Source organism: Gavialis gangeticus, unplaced genomic scaffold (assembly GCF_001723915.1).
Source record: "Gavialis gangeticus isolate Ggan-Ray unplaced genomic scaffold, GavGan_comp1, whole genome shotgun sequence".
NCBI classification, from domain to species: Eukaryota; Metazoa; Chordata; order Crocodylia; family Gavialidae; genus Gavialis; species Gavialis gangeticus.
Window position 1 is genome coordinate 87,798,843 of NW_017729022.1, and position 16,548 is coordinate 87,815,390.

General features: G+C 40.9%; 1 long non-coding RNA gene across 1 annotated transcript; it reads left to right on the forward strand.

The window, feature by feature from the left end:
* The first annotated feature begins 397 nt into the window (after nucleotides 1-397).
* On the forward strand, nucleotides 398-14,748 carry LOC109296258. Its single transcript, XR_002096934.1, has 3 exons — nucleotides 398-496; nucleotides 13,048-13,051; nucleotides 14,737-14,748. It is a non-coding gene; the product is annotated as an uncharacterized LOC109296258 (long non-coding RNA).
* Nucleotides 14,749-16,548: the final 1,800 nt, after the last annotated feature.

Sequence of the window (16,548 nt, forward strand, 5' to 3'; positions counted from 1 at the left end):
GTGATATACATTTACTTGATGATACTATTCTGGACTATTGTAAGGCACTAATGAAGTGTGTTAAGAATTTTCATTCACAGGTACACACAGCTCTCCCCAAAGAACCTGATGAGCTGTACCATTCTATCCTGCCTGGAGACTGGGTCCATATAAAAGTCCATCAGTGAAAATCATCACTGGAACCTTGCTGGAAAAGCCCATTCCAGGTACTCTTGACCACCAACACTGCAATGAAGTGTCAAGGACTCCCCACGTGGATTCACTCTGCACACAGTAAGAAAACATCAGCCCCATCAGACCCAGAGTCTCCCCCATTTCAATTTTGTAATCAGCCTCCACAGACTGGTAGTGAGCCTAGCACTTGCCAGCAGGAGAGCACAAGACCAGTAGTGAGCCTACTGGCAAAGAGGATTTGCCACTACAGAGTGAAGAGGATGTGCCCCAACGACACCACTATGCCCTTCGGGACAGGAAAAAGGCCTCTACCTAGTTCCTGGTTCCCAAAGTGGGGCTGATTAGTCGTGACTTGGGTGATTCTCAGTTTTTCCAGTTGGATCATCTTATATGAACTTAAAGACTCACCAGCTAAAAAGAACTTTATAAATCAGACTATGCTTCAAAAAAGGTCAAGAAGATTACTTCCTCCCTGGCAGGTTCATCAAAATGTTTTCCTTCTATCGTTCATGGTTTGTTAATATTGTTTGTTATTTTTTTTGGAATATGCCTAGTGCTTATGCTCATATGTTGCTGCTTAAATTGTGCCGCTAAGCAAATGCAAGATAGCTTGTCAACCTCTATGCAAAGAAACGAAGTATATAACGTGTATGTTGAAATAGCTAACGGTAAAGAAGAAGAGTTAGAATCAAAAGATTAAGGGCTATAAATATTTAGTATGTTGGGCCTACAAGGCCCAAAAGGGGGGGAATGTTGAAGTAGATTTATCCAGGCCTCTAACTTGACTTCAGAGTGAAGAAAAAAAATGCTCTTGCTTCATATTTTAAAATGTTTTAAGATAAGAAAAACCCTTCTGCTTTATTATGTCTTTTACAGTTCTCTGGGAACAAATGTTCTTCCTTTCCTAAAAACAAAAAAAGTTATAATAGTTCTCAAAACAAAATGTGTTGCTGAGCAAGCAACTGTTATGATCTACCTTTGACTCTCTTTTCAAGGATGCTTTGTTTAAATCATGTGTCTGTTTTCACAATTTTAGGTATAAAAAGATATGTTAACTTCTAGAAGGGAGGAGTTCTGTTTAGATCTCCTCCCTAGGATGGTTTGTACAAGCGCCATTAAACTCCGACTGGGTCTTTGAATTCTAATACCAAACACAACGCGAAATCTGATTTCTTCCACAACAGTTTAGGTCTGTAGAATTTACAGAGAAAAATGTTTCAGACCAAGGAACAGATTGCTTAGAAAAAGAATGAACCTGGCATAATTTAGATATGAAGAGAGTAGACTTTATGTCATGTCCTGGCAAAAAGAATAAATGAAAAATCTATGTTTCTATGAATGGCAAACAGCTGAAAGTCCTAATACCTTATAAATCTGGCACAGACCATTTAAAATACAGCCAGGGCCATGTACTCAGCAAAAGCAATATAGTATCACAGTAAAAAAGGGAAATGTTCTCTTTAACACACATTAAGTCTGGCTTGATTTCTTTTGGCTAACTGGGCATCATTAGCATCATGAATTCTTGGAAGCGTTCTTGGAAAAATAGTCTGTTTTTTTTTCTAGACAATTGTGCCTCTTGAGTGTTTATTATCTTCAGGACAGCAACATGCAGCTGGAGCCCTTATATATATGTTTATTTGGAAGATATTAACACTTTAAATTAAATATTGATTAAAGAGACATGTTATAGTGCTTGATGTGTTCTATAGTTTATTAGCACATGTACTGTTTATGCTTTAAGAGAGCATAACATGGGAATGATAAGGAGCTGTTCATTCTTTTTTTTTCAGGGTTGCAGGCACATTCTGATTTCCCAAAACTCCTACTAGTAAACAGACAGATGGGTGCCAAAGAAGAAAGTGGGAGTGGAAATTGACCTATATCTCAGTGACAACATGATCCAAAGCCAATTGAGACTCAAACTGACATCATCATGTTTTGGACTTTGCCCATAGTTTCTCCAAGGGGGACAGAAGCACCTAAGATTGTAAGATGAAGGTCTATTAAAAAAATTCTCCATCAGTCAGTAATGTATCATTATGTAATTTTTGTTTGCAGTAGGAGCTGAAGGCCATAGCCATAGTGATGCCTTTTGGCCTTGGTGGTATACAAGTGTGTTGTTGTCCATCCTTTGAACTTGAAGATAACCATGACATGACTGGTTGGTTTGATTTCTGTGAGCACGTGAGTGGATGATCACGGCAATGTGTGCTTTGAATTGTCTATGGCACACTGAGCAAGAAATACTTTGGGTTGCTTGATCAACAGCAGACGTGCTGCTGTTGCAAGATTTACGCTGTTTGTGCTTCTGAGGAACTTCTGTGCCTCAGCAGTTCTCCTGCACTCATAGATGGTAGCTCCAGTATGAATGAGGCTTCACCAGGTGGAACGATCACAAGCAAGATCTTCCCAAGACTTCAGGTCAATGCTGAAACATTTCAAGGGTGACTTGAGGGAGACCATGAAATGTTTCTTCTGGCCTCCTTGAGAGTACTTTCCTTCCTTTAGCTTGCTGTAGAAGATCTTCTTTGGCAGTCGCTCATCTGACATCCTGGTGACATGACCTGCCCATCTTATCTGTGATTTCATCAACAGAATGTGGATGCTTGGAATGCCTGCCCATGTGAGAAGCTCAGTGTCTGGGACCTTGTCTTGCCATCTTATCCTCATCAGTTTCCTTAGACAGCCCATGTGAAAGTTGTTCAGCTTCATAGCACAACATCTGTACATTGTCCAGGTTTCACATGCATACATTAGGACTGGCAACACAATGGCTTTGTAGACCTTCAGCTTTGTTGATTGATGTCTCTGTGCTCCCACACATTTGCATGTAGTCTGCTGAAGGCCACACTTGCTTTAGTAATTCTGGTGTTGGTTTCATCATCAATGTGAACTACATGTGACAGAGTAGTGCTGAGATAGGTGAACTTGTCGACTTCCTGGAGGGTTTGGCCATTCATTGTAATGGTAGGCTCAGACTTTCCTGGTGCAGGCTGGTGCATTGCTTCTGTCTTCTTAGTGTTGATTGTGAGACCAAAGTTGTCACAGACAAAAGAGAAATGGTCCATACTCTGTTGCATGTCAGTCTCAGATTTGGCATTCAGGGAACAGCCTGTCTATGGTCACCACGTCTTTTTCTGAAGCCACACTGACTCTTAGGCAGAAGACCTTGTTCTATGTGTTACACAAGGTGATTCAGGAGAATTCTGGTGAGGATTTTGCTGGCTACTTACAGCAAGGAGATGCCCCAGTGGTTACTGCAGGATTCTCTACTGCCTTTCTGCTTGTACAAATGGATGATAGATACATCCTTGTACTCCTGTGTTATAGTTCCTTGAGCCCACATTGACTGGAAGAGTTCGGTCAGTTTCAGAGCCATGTGTGAGCCTCTGGCCTTGTAGACCTCTGCTGGTATAGCATCTGCTTCAGGTGCTTTGCTATTTCACAGCAGGTTAATTGATTTCACATTCTCAGTCAACATTGGAGGATGAGCAAGAAATATGGTAATGTCTACCTGAGGCAGTCAATCAATTGCCTCCTTACTAATAGGTGACTGTTGATTGAGGATGTTGTTGAAGTGTTCTGCCCATCTTTGCAGTATCTTTCCTTTGTCAATGAGCAGTGTGTACAACACTCAGTATTGGAGATGTTCCTGATGACTGTGGCCTGTAGATTGTCCTCAGAGCATTGTAGAAGTTCTTCATATCACTCCTGCTTGCATAAGACTAAATCTCATCTTCCGTGCTGCTCAACCATTAGTTTTGCACCTCTCTGAGTTTGTGTTGGACAGGCCTCTTGATGTTGTTGAAGGCTGCCTTCTTACCTGTTGAAGTGATGTATTCTAAACAGGCCTTATGGAGCCAATGTTTCTCATTCAGTAGTCAGTATCACATTATGTCAGTATCTTTTTCACCAAACCAATATTGATATTTATATGTGGTGGGACCAAGGATATTGGATGCAGCTGAATATACAGAGTCTCTGAAGGATGCCTACTTTTTCTTAATGTTATTGGAGTTTACATCAATTGTTACTAGGTGGCTGCACAGTTCTTCAACAATGCCTTTTTCACATTATGTTTCATTTTGGAGGCATTGAGCTTTTTGGGTGGTTTCTGCCTTGTGGTCATCTACTAGGATGCATCCAGATACACATCTTGGAGCCTATGAGCTTGTGGTCAGTCCAGTATTCTGCACTTCTCATGGCCTTTTTCACTCGGACATCCTGTCTGCCTCTTCTGATGATGCCAGTGTTTGGAGTGCAGGTGCATTCAAGACATCTTGTTGTGGTTTGTCAGGTGGAAGACTGTGTTGGTGATGAAGAGGTCATATTTTGGTGTATTTCCTCAGGAGGAGGAGCCTGTTGCTGTTGTATTTCCCAAGGCCTTTTTTCCAATGACACCTGGCCATGCCTGGAGATCTGTGCCAAGTCTAGCATTAAAGCTTGTCTGCCTTCAGCACTTCTGCGATAAGAGACTCCAGGTCTTCATAAAATTTGCCCATAATCACACCTGTGTTAGTTATGGAGGGTGCATAAGCATTGATTATAGTTGTATTTTTTTGCCCAGACAGTGGGAGTTTCATTAGCATGAGTCTGTCATTCACTCCCTTTGGGAGATTTGCAAGCTTTCTGATTAGCTGTGCTTACATGACAAACCCAACACCAGCTTCACATTGCTCTTAATTACTACAGCCATTCCAGAAGAAGGTGTAGTCAGCTCCTTTTTCAGTGAGTTGTCCTTCTTCAGCTAGGCGTGTTTCACTCAGGGCCTCTATCTGAATGTTGAACCAGTTCTCTACCAGAGCTGTTCTTCTCTCTGGTCTATCTGCTGTTGCACAGTTCATTAGCATGCACACATTTGAAGCACTGATGGTGAGTGGTGTCACCTTTGTCTTTTGTAATCTTTTTATATGATTTTCGATTGCTATAGTGGGATCCCCATCATCCACGGTATGCTCCTTGACCAGGGTTAAGATGAAACAGACACTGTTCATGGCACCTTTTCTAGCCCCTTCCTCATGCTATGGAGATGAGCAATGTGATCCTAACTAGGGTTGCTCAGTCACCCAGGGGGCTGCCAAATTCCACTGCTGCTTCAGTCCAGTGAAAATCAACCCTGTGCCCTGAGCCAACTCTGTACAGGTCTTCAGCTACAGCTCCCACACCTGCTGCTTTGCTGCTTTCCCATCGCCAAAGGACTTGAGTATCTCTATGAGGGGGATACAGTTGATGTCATAACTTGTACGTGAGTTGGACTGAAGTGAGGGAAAGTTGTGCAGTTACCCTCACTCTCTTGTCCAGGTCTGTCTGAATCTAGTGCCATGACAGCATTGAGATGTCTGGAGACAAGTCTGGATGCAGTGGATGTCCATCAGGTCCTTCTGCACCTGAATTGATGCCCTGCACTGTCCACACAGCTCTTGCCATCTGCCTTCGTAGTGCAGGAGATGAGCATATCTGCTTGGCCACCTGATCCACCAGAGACAACTTTCTAGAGGGAGCTAGGTATAACTGTCCACTCTGGTCAACAGTTTGGCCCTGCCCTTCATTTTATTTTGGGGTCAGCTCCCCTAGCCTTTCCCCACTAAGAGGTAACACACTGCAGTGGGGAGGGGGGCATGCTTTTAGGGCACTCCAGACTCACCCTTACCTGGGGTTTTGTCCTGGTGGAACTTTCTAGGGACTGCTCCTCCATGAGCAGTCCCACAACAGTGACCCTAAATCCCAGTAGGGTACAGTTCTCTGTCATACCCAAGACCATATATACAAGTGTATTCCAATGACACTCCCTACCCTGAAGTAGTGCTTACAGTGTATGTGATCTTCACTGCATAAAATACCCCTTCCAGTTTACTTGCCACAAACCAAACCAAACCAAACTAAGCATTCCCTCCCATCAATTAAATCCCTAATATTTCTGTCTTTCCTGATTCATCTGACTTTCAAGATATCCTTTTCTCACTATTATTTGACCTGCCCCTCTTTGAACACTTCATGCAGGTGATACTATTGAGGTTCATACAAATGCAAAGATGGCGCAGGAAGGATATTTGACACAGAAATGATGTTGCCTTCAGCAGATGATCTATTGAAGTGTCATGGGTTTAGTGAAAGTTTTCAATCTCCCTCCCTCAGAGATATTTTGCCGCATTTCTTTTTTGATATTATTAAACTAAGTGGAACCCAGCATCCTATTTTAGTAAGTGAATTTTAGTCTTTATGAAAGGAACTAGATTAACAACCCTTGAAACTAAGATCCTGTAGCTATTTACAGATCTCATATGGGCAACCAGTATGCCAATTCACTGCAGGACAATGTTCCTTAATTTTGAGCTGGAAGGCGCATCTGCAGAATATGAAAAGATAGTTCATTTTCTGTAAGGGAAGAAATGTATATAGATTACTTACTGTTTAACAGTTTTTAAACTATATGCAGTTTGCACAAAAGGCCCATGGCATTATTAACTATTGTATTAATAAATAGTATTTGAATGATAAATAAATCAAAGGAAACACTTTTCATCTGTAGCTCTCAAAGAACTTTAGTGAGGAAGGGAAATTATCATCATTCCCATTTCACATATGGGAAACCTAAAATTCAGGGTTATTGTGCCTAGTATCACACAACAGCAGGATCAGTGGCAAAGCTGGGAAAAAAATCCAGATTTCCGCATTCTAAATCTTAATCATAACTGTCCATAATCTTAATACAACTCATAATCTTAATATAACTGTCCATTTTGGGAATATGCCTCTCTCAGCTTAGGTTTAACAAATAATAAGCAAATCAGAGCTGAAATTCACTTGAAACCTTACTGTAAAATTAGGTATGTTTTAAAAATTCAGCACAAGGAAAAGTTCACCTCAGTCACCACTAAGACAAGGACCTATGCTTAAAAGCCAGTATATTGACTTCAGTAAGAATGTTGTTCGTAAGTCTTTAGTCTCTAGTGCTCTCCTCCTTCCGGTTTACTATTCTAAAATTTTATTCTTTCAGGCTTCAGAAGGCAGAACAGATGGTACCTTAGCAACTAACTGTTTCGGAGATTTCATAGTCAACTTCTTATTTCATCAGATAGTATTGAACATCAGGCTGCAGCAGTGGTGCCCAAACTTTCTGGGCTGTGGGCTGAGTAAGTGGTGTGGCGTCAATCCAGAGGCTCGATTTACAGAATGGGACCTGTCTATGGGCCCAATCTAGGATGGGGATGACATGCAGATGGAATCTGGTGTATGGCCCAAGCCCCTTACACCAGGTTATGTCCTGGCTTTGCACATACCACACACCCTAGTCCTGGGCCTGGTCACGCTGGATTGGGCCCACTGCCCTTGCCCCATATGCTGGTCTGTTCCAGCACATGGGAACATGTCATCTGCCTCATGGGGCTTGGAAATTTTAATTGCTACTACTCCCCTGCTGCCAAATTTATGGACCTGCGGGGAGTCCTGCAGGCTGCTTGATATGGCTTCTCAGGCCGGATCTGGCTTGCAGGCCAGAGGTTGAGTATCACTGAGCCTCTATGAAAGCTCAAGCCCATCTGAATCAGTTAGTTTCTAGGGTGTCACCATGCCTTGCCCTGCCTTCTGCCTTACTTCATAATAATACAGATAACCACCCCTTTGCTTTATACAAACCAAACTTCATATTTTGAAGCTCAGTACTCATTCCTCCCCTTCCATTTCTCTGGTTATTTTCATAATTTCCTGTGTTGATTGTAAACTCTTTAACATATGGACAGTGACTTCTAAAGTTAACACTAAAAATAATTCGGATGAGGGAATCGAAGCATCTAGAGCTGTGGGGAACCAGAAAAGCTACTCTTTGGGAAGTGGGGTGTAACTGTATCATGGCACTCTCTTTTGGATCCACTCCTAGTAGTAGGAATATATGCAACACCACTGGGGAATCTACTTTTTTCTCAGTAGTAAATCCAGTGAAATTAATCTTAAAATATGCTCATTACCTTTGCAACTGTGAACTTCTCTGGTTCATTGATCCTCAGATCAGCCTTTGAGTATGTTATACCTTTCTAACTGTGTTTGTAATTATTCTTGTGCACTGATCCAGTATATCAGAAGCATATTAAGGGGTTACTAAACAGGCAAGCCTTTTTGAATAGTGATCACAATGAGTAAAATGTGTAGGTTCTTTAGGGGGTACATAACTGCTGAACCTAGATAGCCATTGATTTGCCTGTAAATATACAACTATATGCATTCACTAGCAAACGAAAGCCATTGCTATCTAATAGCTCTCAGTGACTAATCTAAACTATATTGAAGATCTTAATTCTGTTCCCAAGTATACAGGTGCCCATGTGCCAAAAGACAGAATGGACAAGTGTTGACTAGACAGAAAGACTTGAACTTTTGCTTCAACTGTAGAAGCAAACTCACAAAGGCAGATATCTTGCGCAGAGGAAGAATGATTAGATGGTTCTGTAAAGAAAAAAGGGACTTCAAATTTCAGGCTTATCATTCTGCTTATCATGGGGATTTTTTCTTTTAAGGGAAAAAAACAAAACAAAAACACTTTTAAAGCTGACTTCAGGCTCCCTTTAGATCTTTCTTACCCACCATAAGCCAATGAGTTTTAATAAAAGCTTCAATACACACAAATCTCCAAATGAAAAAAGACTTAAGTGGAGTTTCTCATCAAATCTGCAAAAATATTATTCAAACACTTTTGTTTTGGGTAAGTTCAGAATTCCAGATGTGCACTGAAATGCTTTGTGAACAACATATTTGCAGGTGTTTGATGTTGGCACTTCATGACCTCTGCACACCTGCATAGTTTTTATTGCAAGTGTTATCTGAGATTGAATTACATTTCTTGTAAGGCCTGGTTCAGAGTCCATTGAAATGAAGGGACAAACTTCAAAAGATTTCAGTGGGTTTTGGATCAATCCCATAAAACTAGCATATTAGTAGAATGAGAACAAAAAACACAAATCACTGTCTAGCTTATAATAGACCAGTATTGTTCTGATCAAATTCCTAAATATTATTTGCCCATGTACATCAAGTTGAACATGCTGTGATCTGGCAAAAATGTATAGCTGCCAAGTACTGTAGCACTTAAAACATGACATTGCTAATTAAATTTTCCTAGCAAGGTTGTATGGGCATGTTCCCAAAGAAGAAACAATGGGTTTAGCTTTAGCTTTTTTTTTTTGTATCACTTCTCAGCTGCAGAATTGTGGAAGACCTAGCTGGTTGAATGACCACCTCAAAAATATAGTAATAAGATACCTTACAAAGAACAGGAAAACAGATTACTTAGGAAAGAAAGCTGGAGGTCAGAAAATGTAGGCATAAGGTGAGATCTGCCAAAATTCAAGCTGAGTTACACCTTGCAAAGGAAATGAAAACAAATAGCAACATGTTCTTCAGTCATATAAATACAAAGAGAACAAAGGAAAGAAGAACTCAAGCAACTATGCAGTGGTAATGAGAAACGAAAATCTAGGTATCATCCAAAAATAAAATAATTCCCCCTTCAGTTTACAGAAAGAATGAATATGGGAGATTAAAGGCAGGGCAGCTAATGAAAATGACAGCATGGACATGTAAATGACTACGTCTGAGGTGGAAGTAAAACTCAGACACATGACTAGGGGGCGTGCATTTGCAGCAACACAAACAGTAGTGGCACAAATGTGTGCCACTACTTTGCGCTGCAGTGCACGCCCCTGCTTATGCAGTCTGCAACAAGACATGTTGTCCTGCTGCTTCATGTGCTGTGGGGGGGGTTGGGGGGAGGCGGGTGTGATGGGACACAGGGTGCTTCAGTATGGGGCTAGCCAGCAGGAGCCCTCATGCTGAGTCACCCTGTGCCCCAGCCAGCCAGGGGGTGGCATGTAGAGATGGGGCCGCCTGCTCCCGTCTCCATGCACTGCAAAGCCCCCATGCTGAGACTCCCTGAGCACCAGCCAGTAGGGCTATGCGAAGCTTTGGTCCCTGATTCAATTCAGTGGAGATTTGGCCTGATTCAGTGGTCAAATCTCCAAATCAGAATCAAACCAGAGGACCCTTTAATCTCTTCAAATCGATTTGGAACTCTCTGAATAGATTTGGGGAGATTTGGACAGATTCGGCGATTCAAATGTAGATACAGCTTTAAATGTTTTTTCTACATACCTCTAGGTAGCAGAGCCTCTGAAGGCTGTGGTGCTGGGGCAGATGCAGTGTCCCACAGAAGCACAGAAGGCTTCCCGGCCAATCGTTGAGCCAGGGGGTGCCCGGGGTGGGGGCCCAGTGCGTTCCCTGACAGACCCGGAAGTGGACCAGAAGTACTTCTGGTCCATTTCTGGGTTCACTGCCAAGCATGCTGGAGAGACCCCCCATGCTCCCGTGGGACACTCTATGCACCCCAGCATCACAGAGATCATGAGCTGCACGCCCCTCAAGGGACATAGAAACAAACTTTTATAGCTGTGCCTGTGTCCGAAATGCTGATTTACCAAATCAGCATTGAATCTTCAGATTTGGATTGGGCTGAATCAAATCAGGGACAGTGATCTGAATCGATGGACCAAATCACTGTCCCTGATTTGGGCCGAATCCGAATTGAATAGGGTCCATTTCACACAGCCTTACCAGCCAGCTGCTCCCCAGATGACTGGGGTGCAGTGTGACTTGAGACTGGGGAGAAGGCAGCCCTGGGCTGGCTGCTTCCGTGTCTCCATGTGCATCAGTGCAAGGGCTCAGCGGCTGGCTGGGGTGCACTGTGCATCAAGATAGGGGCTCAGTGTGCCTCAGTATGGGGGCTCTGCAGCAGAGTCCCCATGCTGAGGCACACAGAGACAGGGAAGAAGGCGGCCTAGGCTGCCTGCTCGCCCATCTCCACATTTATCCCAGCACACAGCACTTTGGTGTACTTTGTGCCACTTCTTATTTCACTGTTTGCATTTTTTTGCTACCAGGAAATCCTGGTAGCAAATTTTGCCCCAGCACTGCTAATCAGCAGCACCTCCTATGGTTTAAAGTGCAACGTACGGTTTGTGCCGCCACAAAGAGGTTTTTGATATTTTACCACATGGGAAGCAATTAATTTAACTGAAGAATATGGGGATTAGTACAAGAATTGTAAGGTGTGTAAATAATAGGCTAAAGAAATGACAACTATAGTTTGTATGAAATGTGAACAACCAGGTGAAAAGAGGTTACTAATAGAGTTCTTCAAGGGCAGATCTTAGGATCAATCTTATTGAATAGCTTTTAAAATGCCCATGGAATAAAAATAGGAATGTGCTAATGAAACTTAATGATGACATTTGAGAAAACACTGTCAGTGCAAAAGAGGATCAGGATATTATACAGGTAGAAGTGTGTAACCTTGAAGATTGGAGCAGTAGAAATAAAATAAAATTTAAGAGTACAAAGTAAAAAGTAACATTCCTAGGGACTAATAAGAAAAAATTCTGCTCAAGGAAGAGGAATCATCTGTTGGAAATAGAGAAGGGGAAAGATTAAAGTTAATTTATCAGTTAACAAAAGAATGACTAAGATCCACCAGTGTATACAGTTGTGAAAAAAGGGACACAGGGAAGTATCAGGCAAGTTATTTCCAGTAGAAAAGAAGAAATATCAATACCGTTGTATAAAGTACTAGTGAGAATCTAGAATGGTATGTACAGATCCAGTCATCCAGGCCAGAGTTATGAATGGCAGTTTTGGTGCCCTGCACAGAGATTGGATGGATGCCATTCAGGACATGGTTATCTGCAACAGAAGGACTGTTTTTGAGAACTCAGAAGGTTCCTTCTAGTCCTATGATCTTATAGCTCACAGGGAAGTGCTAGAGGTCATAAATCCTTCACCCTGGATTGGTGACCTCTAGGATGAAGTCCTGTCTAAAGAGGAAGTGAAGAAAAAGCTAACCACTTGGTAGTTAACAGGGTCTAACAAAAAACTTCACACCAATTTGGATGATTTAGTAGGGAGGGACACATATGGCATGGAAATAAAGACAATCTCTCTCTCTGTCTTTTCCCTGGCTTTGTTTTTGCTAGGGAAAAAGCTTACTTGAGATAAATACATGACAGTTGATCATTCTCATGTGTGTTAGGAGGTCAAGGTAAGTCCTTGGCTCCCCCATATCCTTTAGCCTGATTTGGTAATTTATGTTAAAAATAAGAGCTTCGTTTTCTTTACAAGAATTCTGCACAGAAGATGTGGACATATGACATAATCGTGATGAAGTAATTTACCCCCAAATTTACTTTGCCGTAAATTTACAGTATAACCCGTGACCAGTTCTCCCAAGCTATTTGTCTGTAGTAAGCACTGTTACATCACTTGGTACCAGGGAGCAATTTAGCACTAAACAAGGGACTGACTCAGGATGAAACTGATTAAAGGAAGAGACACAAGTACCACTGATCTGGTTTCTTTTAGTGCATCTCCTTACTTTTTGAGGGAAAACTATCTTGAAGTTGAATGACTTACCCCAGTGTAAAGCTGCTTCCTGTATCTACCCCACTTCTACTATTGAAGTCAGCTTATTCCTTAGTAAATGTGCTACCTTGAGTTCAGAATATTTTTTTCTCCTACTGAAGATGCACCCTTATTAAAAAGGTTGGCTTTTAATATGGGGCCCATTTGTAAATTCATAATATTAACATGCTGATATCATTTTCTGCAGAATGCTGTACTAATCTCAGTGGGGAGTGCTACTTAAAAACCTGCAGGATAATTTGGAAGTCAGTGCAAGGGAAGATTAAATTGTCACTATCTGTGCTATGTCTCTTCAGTGAGAAGCAGAACAATTCAGCTTCAAGGTCTCTGAATACTACAGTTTATGTATATTTATTTAGTATTTATGAAATTATTTTTAAATGAGAGGGTCTTCGGTAGGAATTCTGAAAGAAAAGTTTTTGCACGAAGCATGACAGTATGAAAGGAATGATTGCACCCACTCACATTCTAGAAAATCAGAATGATATGACAGACACATACATTTAGACTTATTTTCAGTTTAAATAAACCCCTTGGGTTCACTCTAAAACTGAACTGAGGTTAAAATAGGTGAAAGAAAAAATGTCTTTTAAAGAGATACATGAGAATTAGACTGTGCATCAAGAGTTCTTGTACATTTTTAAAATTATTTTTTAATTTTAAAGAAACAAAATAATAAATATCCAAAGAATAGACCCAGATTATTTATTCTAAATAAACTGAATTTCAGCGCATCCATGTTATTTTGTCTTGGGGCTCCATCTCATTACAAAAGTTAAGTATGCTTACACTGTTTGAATAGGAGTTGTCCAAGTAACCTATGGTGTTTAGGAAATGACAGCAATGAAACACTGCTTGGCAGCCAGTACTGAACTCCTGCCTCTATGATATTGGTAGTGGAAACAGATGTCACTTTTGTGCCACCATAAACATTTTTATGGCGGCACAAAGTGAAAGCAAACAGAAGTCTCTACGTCCTGTTGCACCACTAAAGCTCAGATTTGTGGCCGCAACAGCAATATTAAATTGGGCTGCTTTACAGCAATCCACATCTGTTTTCTTATGGCATAAAAGCCCAGGCAGCGTGAAGCTGCCCAGGATCTCCAGACTCCCTGGGGCACGGGCTCCATGGGGTCAAGGGGCAGGTTCAGCCCTCTCAAGGCTTGGGTGTGCCTGCCTTGCTTTCGTACTGACTTATATGTGTCCTTCTCCAAGAGGGGGTTCCGACTTGCAGACATGCACCCTATACAGTACACAGGGAAATCCCTCTGCAGAAGATTTCTACATGTATGCCTGAATGTGCAGAGTGCAGGAACTCTGATAGGGTGTCCTCATTTGGCCTTTGCAGCCTGGTATGCTCTGCTGTCAGAAACACAGTGAGATTTTCCTGTGTGCCTACAAAGGTGGAGGAGGGACCCCGTGCAAGTTTCCGCCCACTGCATGTGCTGACCCTTGTAGAGAAATCCTTTGCAAAGGGATTTCCCCCTGAACACCTGCAAATGCAGAGTGGGGAGCCTGAGTTGAGCACTGCTTGCTGAAGCACACCTTTGTGAGGGCACTAAAACCTGGGCATCTATAGGTGCCCCTAAAGTGCAATCAGCTGTGCCATGACATATCATATTCCATTGAAGATGTCTGTTTCCAGCTTGGAACTACTGTCCTCCATTTAAAATCTTCTGGGGGGGTTTTCTACCAGGAGTATTAACTCCAAGATTCTTGCCAAACTTTGGTTTTGGTGTTTATATTCTATCTACATAACTTCTCTATGGTTTCAAATTAATTTGTTGTTCTTCACTTTCCATCTTAAAACAGCCGTTTAGATTTGCTGTGAATGTAAAAAGAGTGGACAAGTTTCAGTGATGAATGCGCTCGTATATGTGCGTGTGTACTGGTTTACTGTTCTAAATTATAGCATTTGGAATAACAGGTTCTATAAAGCATCATTCTAAAGGAGAATCAAGTTGTTCCTGGGCACATCTACACATGCCTTAATGAGCTGTGGTTACCGAGCATTAAGTTTAATATCTGTAATAACAGATACTAACTAAATGCACAGCAACTGGTGCTGCTGAGCAGTAGCACTGGCACATGCCTTTTAAGTGATGCTGATGTGCAGTAGACTAATTCTACTGTGCATTAGTGCAATAGCATGGCTTTCACAGTGATTCAGTAATGCCCAGTAGAACTAGTCTACTGTACATTTAGAATCTCATGTAGGTATGCCCCCTTTTAACTAGTGTGAGCTGCTCCTGAGCCCAAAGTTTGCTGCTATACTATGTAACTAATAGGCCTGGCAAATGTTTTTGAAGGAACCAGTTTCAATGGAGAATTAGATTTTCAAGATTTCAGAATCACATTTTGTAGAAAAGTTCCATGCAAAATACTGACCTTTTGCCTTTTGATCATGATTCAGAACACAAAACAGTGCACATATATTGGAATTCTGAAATTCTTTTAGCTTTAATAGAATGGCATTTCACTGCAATTACATTTATAGCTTTTGTTGCTATTTCTCAGTTTTTTTCCAGCTTTAACTAATTTCATTGTCCCAGTGATCTAGCAAAGTGATATTGACAGAATTATATATGATCTTCTTTCTCTATAATGCATTTCAATGATTTTGTCACCTACTGGTCATATCTACACATGAATTTACACCACCTTGAATTTATTGTGCAGTAAATTACTGCGCAGTAAGTGGGAATAGGCTGGCATCTACATGTGCTATTGAGCAGTAAGGTGTTTACATGTGCATTACTGTGCAGTAACTAATCAAGCATAAAATTGATGCCTGTATGATGGAGGTATCAAATATATGCTCAAGTTGGTGTAAGTTGCCATATTTAATGTGCAATACAGATGTGCACATATAGACACATGCCTGTACTGCACAGTAATTTTGGTTACGGCACAGTAAATGATCATGTTTAGATGCACCCACTGTGTACTGTCTTTATAGTACATTTTAACAGGATTTCCCCCCATTAGAGACATATGCACCTTGTAATGGCATTTATTTTTGTGGACACACTGTTTCTAAAAAAAATACACTTCTGATGCTTGAGTCTCTTCTTATTTAAAATAGCATACTCTACCTTCACCAATGTTTGTGCTGGAGTAATGCAGAGATTAATTGGACCTATAAGTTGTTTTATCTATGTGACATTTAATGTTTCAATGTATTATGATTTCTTATCTAGAAGTACATCTATCTTCAAATTATTAACATAAATGATCAGTTTCCCCAAAGGTTGGATGGAGTTTCATAAAAGCTTTGTTAAACTGTCTCTTATTTAAAAAGTACATGAGTTTATGAAGGCAAGTTATTGTTTGTACGCTGCTAATTTGCAAATAAAATGGATTTCTAATTTGACAAGTCTAAGCAAATTGAAAGCCAAGATTCTGCATTAAGTTGACATCAATTTATGAATGTTTCCCAGTGTTCTATTATGCTAAACAGAAAATGTATTTATAAGTAGAATGTATTAATCAGTGAACAGTGCCTTAATTATGGAAATGGAAGTCATGTTTAAAGCTTAATATGTCACCGTAATGCTTTTCATTATAACTCTGTTTCAGTGACTCACTTGTAGCACATTTAACTGTGGGTTTTTTATTTAAATGCATTTTATACACTGATTAGCTGTCGTATACTGATTGCTATGCAGTAGCGCAAGAAAATATAGTGACCGCATCTTGACTGAACAGTCATTACTGCACAGTCATTTAGTACTTATTTATACAAGTATGCAATTATGCTACTGCCCAGTTTATACAAGTACTAAATGACTGCACAGTAACTGGAGTTACTGCACAGTAGCACTGCCAAAGAGCTTTTAGGTGATGCTCACTTTACAGTAGGATAGTGGCATACTTGTATAAACAAGTACTGAATGATTGCACAGTAATGAC